Source organism: Melospiza georgiana, chromosome 4, assembly GCF_028018845.1.
Source record: "Melospiza georgiana isolate bMelGeo1 chromosome 4, bMelGeo1.pri, whole genome shotgun sequence".
Classification (NCBI taxonomy): domain Eukaryota; kingdom Metazoa; phylum Chordata; class Aves; order Passeriformes; family Passerellidae; genus Melospiza; species Melospiza georgiana.
The window spans coordinates 73,578,028-73,594,029 of record NC_080433.1 but is presented as its reverse complement, the minus strand read 5'-3'; positions in this window follow the sequence as shown (position 1 = coordinate 73,594,029).

Here is a 16,002-nt window from a genome sequence, read left to right as displayed (position 1 = left end):
AAAAATAGACTATCTCACAGAAAAGCCAACAACCTCTGTAGACTTCTGAGTGACATTTTATAACCCAAAGATACCCCTCCTCTGATTACTTAACTTCTCTTGCTTTTTGCTGTGCTAAACTCTGGTCCATCCAGGAGTTCTGGTTAAATGAGAAATGGACGAGAAATTTGGATGTGTAAAGGGTCTTGTAAGCTCCCTAAATTCAAGTGCTCCAAGGCCAAGATCAATAAAGATGCAAGCGTTGCCTTAGAATCAGGAAACAAACAAATGGAAAACCACAAACAACCCAAAAGTTATTTTTCATACAAAAAAACCAACAAAGCCCATAGCCAGTTTAGCTAAAACCAAATTCCCTCACTCAGAAGGCAAATTTATTAGAGACAGAGCATACAAGAAGTTTCTCTAGATAAAAATAAGTGGTTTTTATATTAAATGTTTACCCAAACTTGTGGTCTCACTTGGCTGATGTGGTCAGGGGTGGAATTAAATCTCAAAACTATGGGGAAAGAAAGGGAAACTTGATAGAAATCACTTAATAGAACAAGACTCTAAGATTTTAGCTCTCTATGGTCCCTTTGTTCCTGATGCAAATTAAATCTATGAAACCAGAAAGGGGTTTCTGCTGAAATATATACTTGTAACATATAACTTTTCTTTATTCCTTTGAACATTTTAGAATATTCACACTAACTATGGATAATTTTGATTTTGAATTTCAGAAAAAAACTAAGTAACATTTTATTTTCAAAGTAATTTTGAACCTGTGAAGCTGTGTGAAGTAACACAAGGTAAAGTTGCAGCTCCTATTTTAGTTTCACTTGTAGATATAAAATGAAACGTATCAAACTCACTGTTATTACTCTGACATCTGGATGTCATGCAAGCCATCCTCCAAGATATCAAGAGGATATCTGTATATATTTGTCTGTAATATCAAGATATTACAGACAAATTTATCTAAAACTAATCCAACTGCAGCAAAATCAAAGCTAGCTCACCTCAGAATAGGGAACAGATCCCAAGAAAACACATCAGGGAAACAACTTTGCTGGGAATCACTTTGTCTCCTGGATATCTACCTCAAAAAGAGGTGTTTCAACTGGTCAGTAACTGGGGGAAAAATATATAGAAATATTCACCTATATATTAAATCAACATATATAAGGACAGAGCCTCTTGGGTTTCCTGAGGAAACATCTAAAGAAAATACAGAAGGGAGTACAAAAGAAGACCACAAAAATGTCTGGCTACAAATTACCCTTTTCCTCTTCCTTCTGATGAAGCAGGTGGCTGAAGCAGGACCAGAAATCTCCATGTGGCATTGCTTTCCTGAGACCACCTGAATGGGAAACACCTCTGCTAGCTTGGCACAGCCACTCAACTCTGGCACAGGTCAGCTCAGGTATCTCCAAAGGACATGTTTTCAATATTTAGATCTAGTTAAGGGCACAAGGCTCAGCTGCAACTATTTCAATAATTCTCAATTTGTTCACCTGCTTGAGAATTTCCATCTTCTCCTTATCTCACTGCAGGTGCAAGTTAAGAGTGCTGGGACTGTGAACATCTTCCAGCAGCTCCTGCTTCCTCCTGGAGCTGCAGAAACCAAACCCCTCAGGACAGCTCAGCCCCAGCCTAGAGTTTTTACATGTCAATGCCAAGATCGCTCTCATGATGGCCAAAAGCTTTCAGTGCCAAATCAAAGTCTGTAGGAGTTCCCCTGTGGCTGTTTTCCCAAGCTTTCTTTTTATGTGGCTTGGAACACCTCCTGACCAATTATCCAGTTACAGCATCAGCTGCTGATCTGCAAAACCTTTGGAGACTTCCATGTATCCCCAGGTTACATCCAGGCAGGATATTCTGATCCCACAACCCCCCTGGCCAAGTGAACTTCCAAACCCGTACGAAGAGGATTAACTTTGTCCTTCCAAACATTTGGGTTGGTAAGGGAATAATAATAATATAGTGAAAATCATAATAGTAAAAATCATAATAGTTAAAATGTTATGCTATAGCAGACAATTAGCACACAAAAGGAAAAGGCCCTTTCTAATGCCTTCTAATGAAACATTAAAATAAACATGATGCTTCTTTGTACTGAAGCACAAGGTTTGGAAGCAAGGTGATTTTCTTACACAGGACTCCAAGCCCACAGGAAATTCACCTGTCTAATAAAAGAACCTCAGTCAACAAGGCTCTGTTTCAATACTCCAGGAATTTGGATTTCCTAAAGGGACTCTTTGATGCTCAAATGAAGTTCCATTGATAAGGAAAGTGTACACACAGATAAAAAGATCCAAGTATTCAGGTTTAACAAGTCAAAACAGAAAACAAAATGTCATGCGCTTTACTGCCTGTTATTGCTGCATCCTAAATCTATTACAGACTGCTTAAGGTAATTTACTATTAAAGGTTATCAAAGGCATTTAATTACACACACATGGATGTGATGTATGATTTTATGTTTGGGTTAAATCAACATGCACATCCTTACAAAAGGACCACAGAAGGAAGTCTCCTGTCATCTCAGATTCCTGTGGTGTCTGTTTCAACCTGTTGGGATGAATGATTTGATTCCAAGTGTCCTGAACAACCTGTGTGCTAAAGCTTGGACAAAGCCCTTTCACCCAGCCCGTTTCAGCCAGGCACACCCTGGGCAGGAGCCTGCACCTCCAGATGAGTAACACAGGTGTATTTATGGGCTCAGCCATCAGCTCAGCATTCCAGGAATGGGTACCACATTGCTATATCAGCTCCACAGAGACTGCAAGGCATTGACAAAATATCTATTGTCTGCAACAAACCAATAGCAGCCACTTACACTGCAAGCACAAAATTCACACTGCTCCAGTCAGACCCAAAATCAACACAGTGTCACTTCTGTGATTCCCACACAAGGGATTAAGCTTATTTTAAATAGTTTTAAAGCAGAATTCAAGCCAACCACGTCATCATAAGGAATTGGGATAGGTTTAGAAAAAACTAGCTGACAGCAGTATTTTAAATTCTGCAGTAATCAAGAGAAAAAAGTAGCACCGTCAAACATGCAAGTTACTACAGGCCCATTTAAAGAATAATCCTGGCTTTAGAAGCATTTATAAGAAACAGAGGAGGAAAAAGGATTATGCGTATGCAAATGTTTAAAGATAAAGCAAATGCATACAGAAGGCTAAATTATTGTGCTCATTCTCAGGAAATCCATGGCGGACCCAGGAAAGCAAGCAAAAATTCCTTTTTGTCCACCAGGCTTTTACTATGTTATATATTTTTAAAATATACATTGTTTTATGATGTGCATCAAATTTTATTATCCAGTACATCCTACAGAACTGGTTTATTGAACTGAAACACCTTGAGAGCTTAAATATTCTCCTGATTTCCAGTAATCTCAGTCATTTCTTACATTTAAATATACAATACTCATTACACAATGAAAACAGTAAGGACTTCAGCTTGGCATACTTAATGAAACCTACAGACATATTCCACACTAAAACTCCTGTTAGAAGTGAAATAGGAACTACCTAGATTATTGAAGTTAACTGAACACTGTTTCCCATTTCTTAAAAATGACTAAACCGACTGTTGTGGTTGAAAGTTTCCAGGCTCCTTTTCTGTTTCAGATTGATTTTTTGTTTTAGTTAAATGGGAGAGAAGATGTAAGATTCCAGCCAAAACTGGCCAATCATTACTAAGAACTAGAGCAGGAAAAAAAGATATTTATTGTTCTTTTTAAGAACAGCTTACTTACCTTCTTCCCCATCAAGAGAGAACATTCTTATGGGAGCAGCAATCCTGACACTAAAGAAGAGCAGCTCTTTTATTCATGCTCTGAAAAGTCACTAAATTTAGCCAGGTTACAGCCATTTGAAAATTCACAGGTAACAGGAGCTCAAAACAGATTTCTTTCATTTTACCAAATCAGATTCTTAAAGACTCACTCTTAGATATTTTCCAGAGGAGAGCACATGAATGCACAGCAGCTGAGGGACTAAATTTTGTTCACCTCACCTGAAAGCTCTGGATCTTTGGCAACAACTTTGTTGCACCTCAGAGCCTGATTTGAGCGCTGAATTAAATCTGCTGTAGCCAGAGAGGAATTAAAAGTGAGACAAAGGAATGGAGAGTAAAGAGGAAAACAATACTTGGAATATTAGAATGCAAATAAAGAAACTAATCAGAGCAGGAATGGTCTGTAAAGAGCCTCTGATTAAGACAGAGAGGACTGGGAATAGTAGTTATTGGAGAAAATTAAATGAGCTCATGATGAACAATGGGATTTTGGAATTTAGATAAATAAATAGGGCATCTTGGAATGCACAGGAATTCTTGAAAACAGCAGAAGAGGGGGCAGGTGAAGGTGGAGGGGTCAGTGCCTTTGCCTGGCACGCAGAGTCAGTTAAATGTACCAGCTGCAGTTTGGGAAAGAACATTTACTCTGTGGAGCTGCAGAAGGGAGACAGGACTCAGTGAGGAGCAAGGGGGGTGCTCATCCCCTCTGCAGAAAGGACTGTGACATCCTGACCCTGGCAAGAGAAACTTTGGGTGGCTGGGCTGGATTACCCTGGCTGAGAGCTGGGCATCCTCCTCCAGAATGGAGACATGAAGATAAGGCAGAAGGAAAAATGAGAGAGGTGTAGATCTTCTCCCTGATCTTCCTGGGGCATTTCCAGGGACAAGGCAAAGGAGGTGACATCTAGCTCAGACACAGGACAATTCTGCTAAACGACAGAACAACAGTAGTTGCTGAAACCCTAAACTGATACCAGATCTGACTGATTCACTCAAAATAGAAAGCAGAGCACTTAATTAATGCACTGCGACAATAAAAATGCAGATTTTTATGAGTATACATTTAAGTATAAATCTTCCAAGTATCTCAAAAATCAAACATCCCTTTGCCAAGATAGTAAAAGGTTCATTTTTTCAATTGTTCAGTGAACAAATAGCATTCCCTAGAGAGGTTAGTGATTTTGTTCATGTTAAAATTGATTCATATACCTGAATTATTCCAGTTCTATTTTTCACATTTTTTATTTTTGTGTATATGCGCATATATAGAGACATGTATAGATATGTATTGGTTTTACTACTAAGAAGTGGAAATTACTCCAGTTTGAAACAAAATAAAATGTTTTTGTTCCAGAAGTATGATAGGAAATATCTTAAGCCTAACAGCTATTGGTTTAGAGAGCAGCTTTATCTGCTGAATGGATGGAGGAAATGGGAGTGGTTAGGAAGTGAATAAATGTGAACTCTGCCTTGAAACCCACAAAGTAATTCCCTTCCAGCTTTCCATTATCACAAAATCCTTGAGCATACCTCAGTTTAACTCCTTTGTCTTTCAGAACATTCAGAATACTTAAATGAAATCAGGAACATGCCATTTTTACACCAGCCACTCCGCACCATTTTTTCCTCCAGTCTCTAGTGCTATGTGTCCTTTATTCGAACCAAAGACCTGAACAAGCAGTTAATAGATTGCAATACAAAAAGAAAGAGCACAGTTTCCTCCACTATGAGGCACTTAAATTCTCTTTGGGGCAAAGCAGGAGAGAATTACTTCTTGGGTACTCCCTAAGAGGGAACTTGCTCAGAGCCTTTCTTAACACAGATTCTGGAAAGAATAATCTGTTCCTCCTTTGTTTCATTTTTGGAAGCCTTTCTGAGGAGGAATTTTTGCATCAAATATTGTTTTGCTTCTGGAGAGGGAGACTGTCTTGTAATACAAATTAAAGACTACACTGCAGAATGTTTTTTAACACTAGAAACTGAAAACAAAACATAAAAATGCCATGTGCCTCACTGTCAGCACAAGCAAAAGTTCCACAGTCTCACAGTTATGATTTGGCCATTGAATTAACGTGTAGTCAAAGATCCAGAAGGAGGGAAAAAAAATCCAAAACTCAAAACCACAATACTTTTCCTAATCCTCACAGATCTTAGGAGGCTGAACAAATCCTTTACAGGGGCTTGGGTCCCAAATGACTGGAAGGTCAGATGAGTTTAGAGGCCTCTATGATGGTTCATAGATGCCTGTACTCTGGGAAGAGCTGTTTTCTGCCCTTGATGCCTTTTTTATTATTATTTTATTTGCGTTTTGGCAAGCAGGGAGGACTGCAATTGTTTGCATCCTATCTACTCAGGAACCTCTTTCTGCAGCCACAGCTATTAGATTTTGTAGGGTCTGAAAGCATCTTTTCTTCCTTATGCTTACATTTTTAATCATTAGCAATCAGCATCAGCAGGTCATTGGCCATCCAGCCAATATTAATTCCTGTTTTTTGCAAGTCTTTAGCTGCAATTAGATGACAGTTCAAGGTTTTTTCTACATACTTTTTGGTTCAGACAGTTTTGTCTAATGCCTTATCCCAGCTCTTCAACAGTACAGGTTCCCAGGAGGCTGCTCTGGTTAGAGTATTAAATGGATCTTCATGGACCCTGCTCAAAAACTGTCAGGAGAGCCATAGAACTGGCAGAAGGAGCTGGGATCTGATTAAAGCTCACGTGGGTGGCCACTTTTCTAGAGAAAACCAAGCCTAGCTTACAAAACTGAGCAAGACCAGCCTCTAGGGGAATTCGGGTTTGCCCACTGCACAGTCTCCCAGAACCAGGCAGAAAAAGGTGCTGAGCTTTGCCTGATTTCTTTCACTTCACTCTGTAATGATTTCTCAGCATTTAATCAATCTATATAATTTTAAACAGAAGAAGTACAGGCAAAGAGCCCCTGCAAGTGTAGCTACAGAGACCTCCAGTGTAAAAGCTGGATTTACATCCTCTAATAATGAGTTGTTCCTTAATAAACAGCCTGGGGAAAGGACCAGACAGAGGGAAGCATGATATGCTCTCACTATTGGCAAGTTCAAACACACCAAATGTTAAGTCAAAGGAAGCACAACAATGTTATCTAAAATACACAAAGGGCATGAACTGATATGGATAATGGCAAATAAACTATATAAATAATCTTAAGAAGATGTTATTAAAAGCCAACACTTCCGTGCAGCCAATGAAATGTGAGACACAGTGTTGTTTGCCATTCCCTTTCAATTGTACTATAATGGAAACTGCTCATTTCCCTACTTAATATCAGTGACAGAGGTTTCATCAGGGCAAAAAAACCTTACAGCTGGTGCTGATGGCCACAGTGTAATGCTGGTTGTGTGATTGGGCTTTTGAGGGCTAATAAGGGTTACCTGCCTCAAAAGTCAACATGAATAGCAAGAAAAATGAGCAGCAAGCTGCCCAGAGTAGTTCCCATTTTGTGGTGAGGTTTTTCTGGGTGCTCTACCTTCCCTAAATGCTTTGAAAAGGAGGAATCTGACACTAACGTCTTAATTTTCCTCACTCTTATCTTCTTGCTAACAAATCAAACCCTTACAGTCTCCTCACTGTATTTCTCCAGGGAGAAATGTGTATTGTAGAAGTCAAATAAAGTCTGAACTCAACTATGTTATAATATGAAAAAAAAAAAAAACAAAAACAAACCACAAAAAACAACAAACCCAGAGAGACAGAGGTAGAGACATTTTTGTTCCAGAAGTTTAAAACATTTTCTCCAAGAGAAGAGATTCAATTCTTTGCCCCTGCTTCTGGAAAACAGAAATGAAGCAATTCAAACTGTTCCCCAGTTTCCTGTCTTGTATGTCCTTTCTATGAAATTTGGCTCTCCAGGTTTCAGGTCACATTTGCATAAGAACCCCAACATTAATTATCATTTCAAAAGCAGCTCTCAAAACCATTGACTAGACAAAGACGGATGTACAAGTCCCAAGAAGAAAGAGAATGTTTCAAGGAATTGGAAACAATTCTTATTCAAAGTCTAACATAGAAGCCTAGCTCTGTTCATTGTCATCCTCCCCTGGAGAAAAATAATGAGCATTTCTCTCTTCTTACAGCGACACAAACAAATATGAATGGACTGACACTGGAAGAGGTTCTTCCAGGTATAAGACTCAAATCAAACCCAGTCTGCTCTCAAAGCACAATGAAGTTCTTATTTTTACCTAGGCACAGTCAGAGTATCAATTATCACATGTGATGTAGATTTTACCAATGAATATTTACACAAATTGTTTTCTCTCTCATTTTATGACTGACAGAGCAACAGCGAGGCAAATAGCAAGAGATTAATTTCCTCTTCTCTCACACAGAACTCTATTGCTATAGGACAAAAGCACTACAACTAAGAGGGCCACACAGAGAAGAAAAAGTGTTGTTTTATGTGGGTTTCTTTTAAACTAGCTAAAACAAAATGCAGTTGCTGTTCTGTTCATGGATTTTTATTAATAAACTGTGGCTGATGCTGCTGGCACCTTGCTTCTGTTGTTGAGATGAGTCCTCCCAGCTTCCAACTGTGCTGGTGTTTTCTCTTGGGAAGGGATCTGGTCTGCAAGAGCTCCATTAGTCTAAAAGAGAAACATCTGCTTGGAGGATGGAGCAATCTATTGGCCCAGCTCAGCAGTGGGTTCACTGCAGCTGGTCAGCTCTGCCCTGTCTCCTGTGCGTCATGGAGACCAAAATGAACCAGCACTTACTGGCTTTCAGTGCATTCCTAAAAGGAGATATGATTCAGATTAAAAAGATGATTATGTTGGCCATTTTCCTTTAATATAGCCTTGAGTTACAAGGGGAGGTTTTCCAGAAAGACAATGCTGTTGAACTAGGAAGAAGGAACAGGCGAGTTGTTATTGCCTTTTTTACTGGATGTGGAATTCCAAGTAACTGCCTCCAAACCCAGGCTAGAAAATTACCAGGGTGGGACTACTTGAATGCTGTTCTGGCTTGAAAGTACACCGGTGGCCACCGGTAACACTGAAATGTAACTTTGCCAGTAAATCTAGAAAATTCTGTTCGTGTAATTGGAATTGCCTCCACATCATGAGGTGCTTAATAGGTTCTGTTCCACATAAAAACCCCTATGGCACAGTCTCTGCTTCCTATGAAACATTAGTCAGACTGAAATGTGTTTTTTCAAGGAGATTCTAACTTAACAGTAGAGGTAGCCCTTAAAGTACGAGTTACACAAAACTGCAATTCTTAATTCCATAATTCACAATTCACAAATGTGTCATGCAATTTTATAAGAGTGAAAGTCACTAAAAACCAGCTCTGTCGAGAAAGGGCTCAATTCATTTCTCTATTGCACTGCTTTAACTGCTCCAGACATCCCTGGTACAACCCAGACTGGTAAATCTGATGTTACCTCCTTAACTTAGGTTATTCTAACTAAATTAATTGGCAAACCTCAACAATTCTGGTTATGTCTGTGGTACATTGATAATGTAAGTTGTTTTAATAAGGATAAAAAAGTCTGGGACAGGAAAACATTCTTGTGTCTGCACGTCTGCTCTGCAATGGTTATCTAGGTGGTTTTTGCCGCAGCCCTTACAGAGGCAGATTTGTTTTGCTGCAAATGTATGCTTTGATAAGGTGTTTTGGGATCCACTGGTATGGAAAAAAATATTACTTCCTGCATGGCTTTTCCCCAAAACTTAGAGGGGAAAGAAATTTCTGGTGGAGAGAAAATGTGAATTTCCACACACTGCCATCAAAACCCTGACTTTGCTTATATAGCGCTCCAAAGATTTTCCCCCCTGTAGATGTAATAACAGCATGCACAACTCCCACACCCAAACCAACCTGCCCTAATTCTCTGTCAAATCACACAAAGAATACAGTACTACAAACAAGTTCTCTCGTATTTCCACCCTGTAAACATTACAGGCCCACTAAGAACTGCAACAGGCATATAATAAACCAGGAATGCAAATTCACACACATTTTACAGAAGAAGGTTTATACACCGAAAACGCAATCAAAATAACCTGCTATAAAAAGACACTTTGTGAGTCAGTCCAGTAAAGACAAGAAAAGCTTCCTGGTGGCAGGAAAGACCAGCACTTTTATTCATATTTTCCCTGTTGCTGAGGGTGTCAGGAAGAAAAAGTAGCACATTAACATTGTTTTAAATGTAAAATGTTTAAATGTTAAAAGTAGCACTTTAAGACTGCTAGTATAAGTCTATTCTATAAAGGATAACTCCATAAAGAATTCCTCTAAAATTCCATAAAGCATAACTCTAAGAAAAGAATGGAAAAAAAAAAAAAAAAAAAAAAACCACAAAAAACAAACCAACCAACAAAACCCCAAAGAGCTCACAGTAGAACTAACATGTTTTAGGAAGTAAAGATGATTTTCCTAGTAATATCTGGGCCAAAGGAGACATTTTGTACTATCCAGCTGGAATAAACAACTGCCATTCTGAAAACCCTGAAATCACTTGAAAGCAGATTTCCATTGAGTAATGTAGTATTTAATTTTGGGGTTTGTCTTTTTTATACTTTTCTTGTAGAACTCAATCCAACCCATCCAATGCATTGGATGGTCACAGAAGACACTCTCACAGGATTACAGTGAAAAACTATTTACCCCTCTAGGGACCCCTAATAGTTTTTGCTCAGCATGCACATAAGCAAGCTCTGGCTGAAAATCTAGTTATTGTCCGAGTAAAAACTGAGTGAATGATTCTGTCACATTCTGTTTGGCTTTATTCTTCTAACTTATTTTAACTGTTGAGAATGATGAACTGGTCATCAAAAGCTAATTTGTAAAAACCTCAAGGCTCCAAGATCTGGCTCAGCTACAACAGTTTTCATCTCTACCATCAGACTTCCTATTTCCACTTTCAACTCTGTTTTTTCTAGGCTGGATAAGACATTATCCCCATGTCACACAGAGGTGGAGTGCTGGGAGGAGATTTTCCCAAGTCCTCACAGAAAACCATCTTCAGGACTGAGAGCACAGGTGGTAAACCTCAACAGCAGAGAAATGTTTTTCAGAGAAAAGTTAATAAAGTTTTGACAATTGGCATCATTCACCAATCTTGATTTCATTTCCTGTTGGAAAAACACAGGCAAATCATGCTTCTAGCAAAAGTTCTTGGAAAATTAATAAACTCAAACTCATAAATTAAATGCCTGAAAAACAAACTGAAGAAAACAAAAAACAACTAGGAAGATTAAGGAAGCATGAATTTGCAGGAAGGAAAAATAAGAAGGTTCTGAGAACAGCCGGTACTTTTTGGTTTTGTGGCAAATTGTTTATAACCAGAAATGGATATTATCAAATATTATTGCTGGACGCTGGGCTCATATTCATGGCATGGCAATCTTTGGCAGGCAGGTCAGGGCAGTGTGGAGGATTCCAAGTGTGAGTGTGAGGTGGTTCAAGTGCCACCTGCACCAGAGTCACACCATGGACCTGAGCACATGGGAATGCTGCTGTGTGCTGGAGTCACCTCCATGGAAAAGGGAAAAGGTGGCAGGGCCATGGAAGCCACCTGGACGACTTGGAACAGCAGCACAGCCCCCTCTGCCCAGGAAGACACTCTCTAAAAACATGCATCTCACTTGGGATAACATTTGGAGAATGGGTGGCAATGCCCAATGAATTTCTTCATGGCTGATGCTGCATTTAAGCTCTTTGTAAGCAGCATAATTAGGGAAAAATATTTGGAATAGTTTTAGAGGTGGATGAGTACCTATATTGCTAGCACCAAAGAGGATCAACTTTCATTCTTTAAGTGTGGCACCTAGAAATCCTTCAACACAGATGGAAAAATCAGCTTGTCAAATCTGAAGGTTTTTCTTGCCAAGATTCTTAATCTTCAATAAAAAAAGACTATTTTTTTAAAAAATCCATTTTTTAAAAAATCCATTTTTTTAAAAAATCCATTCAATCCATTCAGATACAAAAATTTATAGTATTATTCACTGTTTTTGAAGCTCAGGCCGCTTATTTCAATATTATGTTTGTAACTATAAAACACTTAAATTTTATATATTTTTGCAATATCATCCAATTCCCTTCTTCAGTAAACTGCTGAAAATTGAAAAAGATATAGATAGATAAGATATAGAGAGGTGTACAACACCTCCCTGGTCTTCCTGGAGAATTTCTAGGGGAAAGGCAGAGGAGGTGACACCTAGCTCAGACACAGGACAATTCTGCTAAAGAACAGAACAGCAGTTTCATCTCCAACTAAACCTCACAAATTGGTGCACAAACATTATAATAATAGACACTGCAAATGCAAGCAAGCAGGATAATTACAAATTTAAATTGTTACTTCTTGAACATAAAATAACACAAAAGGCAAGGAATAAATGTAAAATCTGGAGTATCTATGGCAATGACAACATTCACTGCTAATCCATCACTCTCATATTGATTACTATTTTAATCTTCTGAGTAGTTTCATTAATCCAATTAATTTTAATTAATTGTGGGGCAAAATATATTCATGTGACTCACAGTGGCAGCATTCTGCCCCAAGGATGTGAGGCAGAACACTCAGGAGTCAGTGGAAAGATCACAGTTGACTTTAATGGGCTCTGGCCTGTGTCCATGGCCAAAGCTTATCCACCAAAACCAGCTCCAGTCAGCTTTGTAAAGACTCTTTGTCTTTGGAGGAGCTGCAGACTCAGCCCTAAAAATTGCTTTTGATTAATAAAAAAGATGAAGACCTTGCTGAAACCTTGCCAAGAACACACACACACACAAAAATACCCCTTGAAGAAGTTTTTATTCAGCTCTCCAGAGTGTGAGGAGCCCTGCCAGGTTTCCCAGTGATAACTGCAGCACAATAAACATAAATAATAATAAATAAATAAATGCTTCACTCCAGCAGTGCCCTGTGACGCACAAGCCCTCTCTTTTCACAGGTGTTCCCTGAAAGCCAGGGAGTCCTTTTGATGTTTATTGACAGTCAGTCCAGCTTCCAAATGAAAATATGGTTGTTAGGATTAATAAGTTTGCTCTGCCATAAATCTCCGGGTTATAGGTGAGAGAATGAAATGGCAAACAAATATTGAAAAGGTCAAAAGCCCAAACGGCTGGAACACATATATCACCTCTGGATTCACATTGTCAACATCTCAGAGTGTCAGGAACTCTGGTACTGCTGTTAATATTTAGCACAAAAATGGAATTGCAGGTTTCCTGTGTTGTAGCAAGGGTTCTGGGAGAATTCACCTTCAGAACTGGTGGCCCAGGCAGTTTTTTAGGTTCTTTAGTTTTGTTACCATTTTCCTTTTAAAAAGCACAATGACTTTTCAGAAGTCTGATTATGCATTGCCCTCAGTCCAGAGGCCTCTTTCTGGGGAACAGGAACACCTCCCTCCAAGGTCCTTAATCAAACAATCTACAATTTTCTATTGCTCTCTTAAAACTGAAATGATTTGATGTTCTCTTAGAAGCCTAAAATTGATGAACCTGAAATTTAATTTTAGAATCATCTTTGATTTAGTGATGACAATTAAATTCACTGTGACCCACTGCAACATAACTTCTCCAAATATCATTCTTTTTTTTAAGAACACCAAGTTGGTTTTATTAATTTCTAACACTGATTGATAAATGACATGTTCTTAATTCTGTCTATTATTTTAAAGGAATAGAAAGTGCCTTATTGCACTTATAACTGTGCTTTTCAATATTTTCAAATTCCCCTGAAAATATGATGCATTACTTTTTAAAATTTTGCAGATATATCCGACCAGAAATCGACAGAAAAGAAAAACTAAAGAAACTTTTCCTGATGAATATAATTCTAAGCATAATAGGATTCTTATGTTGATAATTTCTGTCTCACACCAGCTCTTTTTCACATTTTCCCCATCCCTGAGCTTTGCTAAATTGAGAAATGTCACTATAACTATGAATACAACTGCAAGAAAAGGCAAAAAATTCAGATAATCATGACTTAGCTTCTATTTGGGCAACTAATTCAATGCTTGCATGAAGCTTGAGTTTGCTAACAAATTTGTGAAGGGAACAGTTTTATTGTTCCATCTCACCCTAAGCCCAAAGCCTGGTACCATATGGCAGCAAGATGAAGATAATTTTGAAGACTTTTTAGAAATACAAGAATGGAATGGACCTGACAGTGTGTCCCTTCAATTTAGAAGACTTTTTAAAAACACAAGAACAGAATAGGCCTGACAGTGTCTCCCTCTGCAATTAGAGGCAAACACACACATCACCTCTTTCACAAACAGAAGCTCATGAAGCCCTTATTAACTAAATAAGAATCTGTGCCTTATCACATGAGTATTTTTCCTATTTCAATTGGAAATCTGTTCCATTACATTTGTCTTCCCATTGCTACACATTGTCTTTTAATTTCCTTGTGCACTAATTTGTTTCTGTTATCACATTTTTCTGGATTAACAACTTTTCCTGGATGGACATCCCCAGCTACCAACTCCAGTTCCAGGCCCACCAAATTCTGTCTTGCACTTTAAATATCTCTCTTGTTGAAAGTTTTATTGAAACTGGAATAATATTTCAGAAAAACAAAAAAAATTTGTGGTTCTGATGAAGTGCCACTTTCCAACACACACATAAACCATTTCAACAAATAATTCCTGACCATATTTATTACATAACTGAATATTTAAAGGTACCTCAGAGAATTAGTTAAATAGAGTCCTGTTATGTTTTCTGAGAAATCTCCCAGCTTCCTGATTTTCCTGTTGTTATATTCCTAAGTAGTATGCAGCATTATATGGGGATGGTTTGCTGAGCAACTGAAAGCATTTTCGATTTCACTGGGTTTTTTAGCCAATCCATATGAGCAAGTTCAAACATTGCTACCATTTTTTTACTGAAGCAGATTCAGTTCCCTAGGGACAGGGGAACATTGGGACCATAAAAGGGAAATACATGCTTCAGGAAAATGGAAGCTAGCTGTGTAAGTAAAAGATCACTTTTTTTTTTTTTTTTAAGGTAAGAGTAAGATGATGATGATATTAAGAAGATATTAACTTTACACCCTAACTTTAACCAAACACTGGGTTGGCTCCAGTGCTCAATTTTCCTCGCGTCACTTTCAGTCTCCAAGTGAAAAACTGAATATCATGACAATAGTCCTCCTAGAAGGCTGCATTTGCCACCTGGGGAGGAAAGAACTGCCCCTTTTCCAGATCTGCTCACAACTCCTATTCCCAAGCCCAAGAGGGAGGAACTGTGACCCCATGAGGTGAGGACCAGTTCTCAAAAGCACAGTCCAGCCCCAAAAGCCTGGTGAGTTACCAGAGAAGCGATGATGAATTTCTACACAAGTTCCTGTATTTTCAGAGGTTGAGGATTGTTTCCTCTTTGCTAAAAGTCAGATTTTTTTTCACAAGCTGTTTGCACTGAGCTGCATTTAATACTGTCAGCAAGTGCAGCTCAAGTGCACCACAAGAGCAAACAGAAGTACATGCTCAGTGTGAAAATTCACTGAGACAACAAGAAACCTTCAACTAAACATTTTAAAAAGTTCCTATCCAGTAATTGCCCTTTAAAAAGATTACACTGTGATCAGGGAATGCCTAACTGGGGAGGAAGTTTGTTTTTACAAGCTGTTGAATGTGATAGGGTGTTTTTCTTTAAATCATAAATCTGTTGACTTTTGTGGAAGCTTTTGGAAACTATGAAACATGCAATTGTTTCAGTGAGGGGTTTGCTGAAAAATGCCTGATGGTTATCTTTAAATTATTAGTTTAACTCAACAGGAGAAGTTGCATAGCTATAGATGGATAGATATTTTGCAGGGAAATACCTGGTTGTATCTGCATCATTCATCTACAGTTCGCAGCTCTCCTCAAAGCAAACCATAAAAGCTGCTCTGGGCACCACTGGTTAAGGGCAAGGGTTTTAAATGCATTTAAAAAGCCATACTATGAGAAACCACAGAGTTAATACAAGCCCCTTTTCTGGTCCAAAACCCATGCAGTGAATGATAGCTTTGGTTTATCACTAGGCAAGCAATTCAGTGCTTCTCTCTGACTCCCAACATCCCTTAAATGGCGACTGCAAGACCACAACTGCCTTGAGCTTTTCATTGTTTAATGGCAGTCTTATGCAAAGGAAAAGTGGATTCAGACTTGAGGAGAAAGGGACAAAGGATCTAAAGGACATACAAGGGTTTTTTTTTCCCCCCTCTGCATTTCACAGGAG